The 7796-nt window shown below is 44.1% G+C and overlaps 1 protein-coding gene across 1 annotated transcript in view; it reads left to right on the forward strand.

The window, feature by feature from the left end:
• The window catches only part of LOC101418574 (zinc finger protein 596-like), a 265118-nt gene extending 259444 nt beyond the window's left edge, over positions 1-5674 (forward strand). Inside the window, exon 10 of the transcript XR_009181912.2 lies at positions 3627-5674. The gene's annotated coding sequence lies outside the window, so the exon portion shown is untranslated. The remainder of the gene's footprint in view (positions 1-3626) is intronic.
• The last annotated feature ends 2122 nt before the right edge of the window (positions 5675-7796 follow it).

Here is a 7796-nt window from a genome sequence, read left to right on the forward strand (position 1 = left end):
TGTGAGCATTTTTGATGTTAGAGTTTGATGCTGAAGCCTTAAGTTGGAGCCCAGGGAAGTAAACTCAGAGAAAAGTGAAACAATCCCTAGAAAGAGGAAACCAGGAAGCCTGAACCCTTGCAGATGTTGGCAGCCTTCTTGCTTTCACATGTGAATATAGACTTTGGTGAGGGAAGTAACTTATGCCTCATGGCCTGGTATCTATAATCTCCTAACCCAAATTAATACCCTTTACAAATCCAAATAATTTCTGGTATTTTGCATCAGGACCCCTTTGATGTCTACTACAGAATTTGGTACCAAGTAGTGGGGAAGTGCTTTTGCAATTACTGAAATGCTGGAACTGTTTTATAAATGGATAAAGGGTATTTTTGGGGGGAATTGTGAGAGGCTTGGAAGAAAAGACCTACAGTGCTTTGTATGAACAAAACTGTCAGCAAGGAATAAAAGGGACATGGAAAGGAGAGACTGAAGGGGAAATAACTTCAAGAAAAAAACCGAGGCAGCTGAGATCTGGAATCAAGACATCACCTTGGCTGAGAGAGGAAGCCCACCCACATGTACAGAGAGGGGGAGTTTTCACCAGCAATTGAAGAGGGTGGATGGTCCTGCCCAATGTTCTGGGAGAGTTTTGCTGCTGCAGGGTACAGAGAGGGTGGAAGATATTTCCCAAAGATTAGGGCAGTTAAGGTCAGTACCCCACAGGTCTGGGAGGGGTGGATCTGCCCCCTGAAGATTAGGGAAGCCCAGGTGGCCAACTTGTTCTTCTGAGAGGGCTGAGCCTGAATGCCAAAGGCTAGGGAAGGCCAGTGGTCAACTCACTGCTCTTAATGGGTTAAGCCTATTTGTCAAAGTTTAGGGGGAATGTTGTTTTCACATCACTGTACTAGGGCTGTTAAGACTCTAACCAAAAGTTTGGGTAAGGTATGGCAATCACCTGAACACTCTTGGAGGGTGTGGTCTGGAGCTTGGTTGACATCCAGATGATTAATGAGGGTGGAACCAAGAAAATGGACATTGGGCAAGCATGTGGAAAGGGTGGGTTCCTATAAGGTACCAAGAAGAAGAAATCGCCATGTTAAGAATGATACTCAGACTGAAAATGAATTGAGGATGACCTGTAGATTTACTGAACTGTAGAGGACCCATGGTCCATGTTTCCCTCCAAAATTCTCCTTATTTTAATGAAAATGTTTATTCTTTATCTCTCCATTTGTGTATTGGAAGAAGATGAATTATTTTGTGTTGTTTGTGTTGGTCACTGCAAGGGTGGAGCTGAGAAGCACATGGGGGCATGAGAGCCTCAGCCTGGCCCAGGGTGCTAAATTAGCCTGGGTGGGATTTGACATACTGGATCTGGCCAAATATCCAACTCTGAGCCCCAGCCCTGGCCCAGAATCACCTCCAACTCTGTCTCAGATGGAGCTCCATTAGTCAGAGACAGGGTAGGAAATCCCACCACAGGATGGCTCCAGGCCCTCTTCACAAGGCCCTGCATCAGCTGAATCTGTAGTGAGCAGCCTCCCATTGTGATCAGAGAAATCTCTGGGAATTCTTGTCACCTGGACACTAAAATATGTTGGTTACCAACAAATAGCAATGATAAATGGTAGCACATGTTGTGTATTTCAAGGTAGTCTCAAAATTTTAATAACTTCACAAGAACAAAACAAAAAACTCTAATCACCTTCAGTGTGTGCATTTGCACATATTGTTGTTTCTTGGCTCTTTTGTAGAATAGAGTTTGGAAATGGATGTAAATAAAAAGTACACTCACGTGTGCATCTACACACACATTCACATCGATGTCCATTTGTACATTTCCTGATGCTGAGAAGACCACACAGCTCACCTTCCTGGAGACCCAATGAGGCAGAGTCTCCTGGACCTTGGTTTAAAAGAGCATGCAGAAGAGGAAAATGGCCACCAGGGGGCTCCGGACACTGAGCTCTGCCTCAGCCAGTATTTGTGTGTAAGGGTGGTCTGTGAGAGACAGAGTCAAGCACAGGTGGACTGTCAGTATGACCCTGACCACAACTGAGACCTGAACAGCACTGTAGTCAGAGCCTAATCATAACCCCAAATATGCCTGACCCCAGCCTTTACCAGTTGAGGCAACAGGGTCCTCTGTGTCATCTTATCAGCCTTTTGAATTCTGGGATGGCATACATTAGGCAAGACTTACTCTCCAATGTAGGCCAAGGCGCATTAGGTGACTAACTGACAGGCCTGGGTTCTGAACCAGCGGCTGTATTTGACCTTTGCAGACAAGAATGCTCCACCTACTCTGCCCCAGTCCAGGCATGGTCTTTCCCAGCCAACCTTACCTGTTACCATCTCATGGACTGGGAGGCCTGTGGTTACCAGGAACAGGACAAATCTGCTGCCCCAGAACCTTCCCCTATATCCTGGTTTTCCTCTGCTCTGGTGCTTTACTTGGGCAGGCTAATGGATCACATCTTCAGACTCTGCCCACAAAGAGTCCAGAATCTTGGGTTTCCTGGGCTTTTCCACATTGGAGCTTAGGTCCAGAGCATCTCAACATTTCAGAAGGACATATGGATAACATTGGGGGTTGTGGAGAGATTTGTTTCCCCATGCCCTGAGAAATGGCCCTGAGAGAATTCTTGGTGAAGCTGAACCCCTTACCATCCAAACAGGGTTTACTTTGGCCCTAATTTCTAGGCATTATGCCCAGAGTTCAGCCATGGAACCACAGCTTTAGCTCTCAGTCATTTATCTGGCACAGCTGCATGACTCATACTTGACATGCACTGACAAGAACATGGAAGAGGTAACGTTTCATAATTCATTCCCTCCACTGTGTTTCCACACATGTGCGATGTGTCCATTGTGGTTGCTCAATGGTTCCCAAATCCACCACTGTTCGAGGGTGAGGAAGAGGTTTCAATTCTGGACACTGACTTGGGTTCCATCTGAACGCAAGCAGACCCATGACTTTGTCCCAGTTATGGCTGCCTTGTTCTCTGAACATTTTCTTCTGTATACCACATATCTTTGTGTGGAATCACCAAGAGATCCTGAATGGGAGAAACGACTCCAGTTGGTCACGTGTGTGATGGTACTGAGAACCACACAAGGTCACCAGAACCTCATCACCAAAAAGGCATTACATGTGATTGGTGTCTCTAAAACTCAGAGGTGCTATGGATGGAATCAGAACCCACAGATCTGAGCCAGGGTGGACTTTGCATGAAAATAGTCCCAGAACAGTCTTTCACAGATGATACTGAACCTTAAGGAGATATCAGAGTTAGTCCCAACACAAGTCTGGGACTGAACCCCAAACTTTTTTCAGAATTGCACCAAGCTATGTCTCATGGCTCATCCCCAATTTCACCTCAGGGAGACTCTGATCCTGGTCCTAAGTGGAACCCCAATCGCTATCCCAGTCTGTGCCCCAACCCCAGTCACATATAGATTCCAACCCTGTTTCATACTCAGAGGGAAAGCAGTGACCAGAATATTAATGGGCTGTGGCCAGAAGGATCTTGAGGTCAGTGCCTAAAAATCTCTGGAAATGCTGGGCTCATCACAGTGAAATGTGTATTCTTTGTGTCATGTGGGAGAGTACACTAATGCAGGTGTGCCTATTCCTGGTCTAGGTTCCTCCTCATGATCATGGAGATCACCACGGATTTGGAATTGAAGAAGAGTTACAATTTTCTTGCCATCAGCGAGTAGCCTGGTGAGTTTATGGGCTCAGACATACATGTGGAGATTCTCTCAATGCTGGATCAGGTGTAGGGGAGAACCAGCCCATTATGTGACCAGGATTCATATTCATTATTGTCATCTTCCATGGAAGACACCATGGATCAGCTTCTCAAGCTTTGTTCAACTGCAGACTTGTTCTTTTGGATCAGTGTACACAAGGACCACATTTGAGGTGAGCATTTTACCAACAATTTTAGAATATAAATATAAGTAATAGCTTTAAATATTGAAAATGATGCTGATATTATGCTCATAATAAATTCACATCTAAGAAAATGATGTCCTATTATATCATCCATGGATATGCTTGAGCTGAGGTCCTGATACATACATCAGTTCTCTTGGGCTGGGTAAAAATCGTCCCAAATTTGGGGCTTAAACAACTGCCCTGTGCTTATACACCAGGTTTCATGGATCGGGAACCCAGGTTTCATGGCCAAAGCAGTCCCTTCCAGCCCTTGTCACAGGGAAGGTAGAGATGCCACCTCCTGTCTGTGGACACTTTACTCTTTCCCAGGTTGGTTCCTCTTTTAGTCTCAATGCTACTGAGTTAAAAAAAAATACTGCCTCACAATTATTAACCAGGAAAAATGTAATCACAAAATCACAAGTGGTGTATTTTGAGATAACCTCAAAATTAGGGAACCTTTACAAGAACAGTAAAAAACACTTTAATCACCTTCACACTGTGTGTGTGTTGTTGCTTCTTAGTGGACAGAGTTAGGAAATATATGTAAGTAAGTTGGTACACACATGTATACATGCACACATACACATACTCACATCCATGTCCATTTGTAAATCTCGCTGATGCTAAGTTGCCCACAGAGACCACCTTCTCAGAGTCCCCTCGAAGGCAGAATCTCCTGGTCCCAGGTTTGGAAGGTCATGCAGTAGTGGAGGATGACCACCAGGGGGCTCCAGAGTCTCAGCTTTGCACAAGACAGGAGTGCAAGGTCTTTTCTTCTTTTTTTAAAAATCTCTAACACTGTATTTTATTTATTTGGTTACATGTCTGAATATCTCTTCTGAAAATAATATGGACACTGGGTAAAGGTTTAAATTGCAAAGTGCATTTTTTTTTTTGCAGAGGATATCCACATATTTCATTACTTGTTAATCTATGACACTATGTATATTACCCGTTGACTATTTATGGAACTTTAAGTGTGTGTGTTGAATGTGTTGCTTTTTTTTTTTTTCCTTTTTTACCAATGTCAAAACTTAAGCTGAGCTGGGAATCTCTTTACTTGGTCTTCCAATCTGATCTTGAGCAGATTGGCTTCTGGAATCACTACTTACCCTGGGCTGAGTGGTTGGAGCTCTGTAGTCAATCTGCTTGAATAAAATTCCAATATCACTCTTCCCCAAGCTTTAAGTTAGCTCTGTCAACACCAAGGCTGATGTTATAATATTGTACAGTGGCTTTGCCCCTTCTTCTGATGTTCACAGGGCTGTCTGATCTGAATCTTCACTCTGATTACTTATATTCCAGCTCTCTACATTTGTGCCCATATTTATACCAGAGTTTATTATATGATTCTTTTATGTGCACTGTTGTTTTATTACTTCACTATGGAAAAAAGCATTTCCATGAGAATTCCGTAATGTGCTTACTGAAAGAGCAATTAATTTTCTACCTAGATAGCAATAGAGGAAGTTTAACAGACTTCTGCCTATGAATATCACAAAGTCTACACCATGAGTTATAAATTCCCCTTCCAACATCTTTATATGTATGCTGTATCAAGAAAGGAAAGTTGAATTACATAAAATGCATACATGCCAGCAAGTAGGCGGATGAAAGTCCTGGAAAACCTATTTGATCTGTTTTCTAAATATATTTATGACATTTTCATATCTAGCCTAGGGTGGGGAAATCTTTTTTTGTCTTTATTTATTTTTTTAATATTACATTAAAAAAAATGAGGACCCCATTTACCTGCCACCCCCTCACCCCACTCCTCCCCCCATAACAACAATCTCCTCCATCATCATGAGACATTCATTGCATTTGGTGAATACATCTCTGAGCACTGCTCCACCTCATGGTCAATGGTCCACATCATAGCCCACACTCTCCCACAGTCCACCCAGTGGGCCATGGGAGGACATACAAGGTCTGGTAACTGTCCCTGCAGCATCACCTAGGATAATGCCAAGTGCTAGAAATGCTCCCACATCTCATCTCTTCCTCCCACTCCCTACCCCCAGCAACCACCATGGCCACTTTCTCCATGCCAATGCCACATTTTCTTCAATTACTAATCACAATAGTTCATGAATAGAATATCAGTAAGTCCACTTTAATCTATACTCTATTCCTCCATCCCGTGGACCTTGGAATGTTTGTGACCACTCCACATCTATATCAAGAGGGGGCTTAGATTCCACATGGATGCTGGATGCAATTCTCTTCCTTTCAATTGTAGGCACTCTTGTCTCCCTGGTGTGGAGGTTGACCCTCTTCACCTCCATGTTAGCTGAGTGGGGTAAGTCCAATAAACCAGAGTGTAGGAGTTGCAAGTCTGTTGAGGCTCAGGGCCTAGCTATCACATGGTCAGTCCAGAGATTCAGGTCCTCTGGGTATATATTAAACCCCAGCACCAACTACAGTTCTGGTAAAAGTAACAGGAGAGGCTTGTGAACAAAGATCACATCTAAGTTCAGCTCCATCACACAGAAACACAAACTCCAAAGTAGGGCCAACTGACATGGCACTGAACTACATCTGCCATGACCATAGAACCTGTGGGTCTCTGTAGCCCTCAGAAGAACCAGTACCTGGAGTTGTATCTACTTTATCTGTCTCTGGGACTCTGCTAAGGTGTGCCTAAGGGTAACCCCTCTGATAACCTCCTGGCTCTTTGGAGACTCATAGCTGTATAAATTCATTTGTCCTTTCCATTTCCCCCTTTCATTCAGGTAAAAAAGCATTTTTAACTCCTGGTATTATATGTCGATTGAGATATTCTGAGGTCCGAGTTGACCCTTTTATTCAAGGTCATTTTCTAGTTACATCATCAGCTGGTATTTGGTAGTAATCCCTCGGCACCAGGGAGGCTCATCCCTGGGAGTCATGTCCCACTCTGGGGGGAAGGCAATGCATTTACATGCTGAGTTTGGCTTCAAGATTGGCCACATTTGAATGACACAGAGGCTCTCAGGAGGTAACTCTTAGGCACCCTGAAGCTCTAGGCCTTGTTCTTATTTCAGGTGCACAGGCTCACAAGCATAGTCACTAGTATCAAGGGCTCATTGTTGGACCTTCCTTCTTTTTTGGTCTTTGCTGCTGCACTTGGGGGATTGTTGCTGTTCCTTTAGGGACTGTGATAGAGCTCCCCTGGCTAGGAACTCAGCAAGGAGTGCAAGGTCTTTGTCAGGAGAGATTGTGGTCAGCAAAAGAGGACTTGCCAGTGTGACCCTGACCACTACTGAGCCCTAAGCAGCACTGTAGGCTGAGCCTGACATTGACTCCATCTGTGTCTATCACCATCCTTGAGCTCTTATGGTGCCAGGGTTTTCCCTTTCTTCTTCTTGGCCTTGTGAGGTCCCTGTGTTTTTCTTGCAAGTGCTCAAGGGCCACAGTCTTCAGCGTGTGCCCACAAAGCCTCCAGAATCTTGGATTTCCTGGGTTTCTTGGCATTAGATCCCTACCCAGATCCAGAACATCCAAACATTCTTGAAGTATATGTGGATGTCCTTGGCTCTGGAGATTTTTGTCAGTGGTAAAGGAATTCTGTATCTGAAAAACATGACTGTAGCAGTTTGATATAGTTATGATTTCCAAAAATAGATATTGGGTTATATTTGCAATCTGGTCTATTGCTTGGAGTGACTGAGGTATGGTCAGGGCTTTGACTGGGTGATGTCACTAGGATATTGAGTCCCCTCCCCTTGGTGGGTGGGGGCTCACAGATAAAAGGCATGGCAAATGACAGAGTTGGAGCTTTGGATGTGAGGGTTTTTGTTGTTGGAGTTTTGATGTTGGAGTTTGATGCTGAAGTCTTAAGCTGGAGCCCATGGAAGTAAACTCACAAAAAAAGTAATCCCCAGGA

This window comes from Dasypus novemcinctus, chromosome 19, assembly GCF_030445035.2.
Source record: "Dasypus novemcinctus isolate mDasNov1 chromosome 19, mDasNov1.1.hap2, whole genome shotgun sequence".
NCBI classification, from domain to species: domain Eukaryota; kingdom Metazoa; phylum Chordata; class Mammalia; order Cingulata; family Dasypodidae; genus Dasypus; species Dasypus novemcinctus.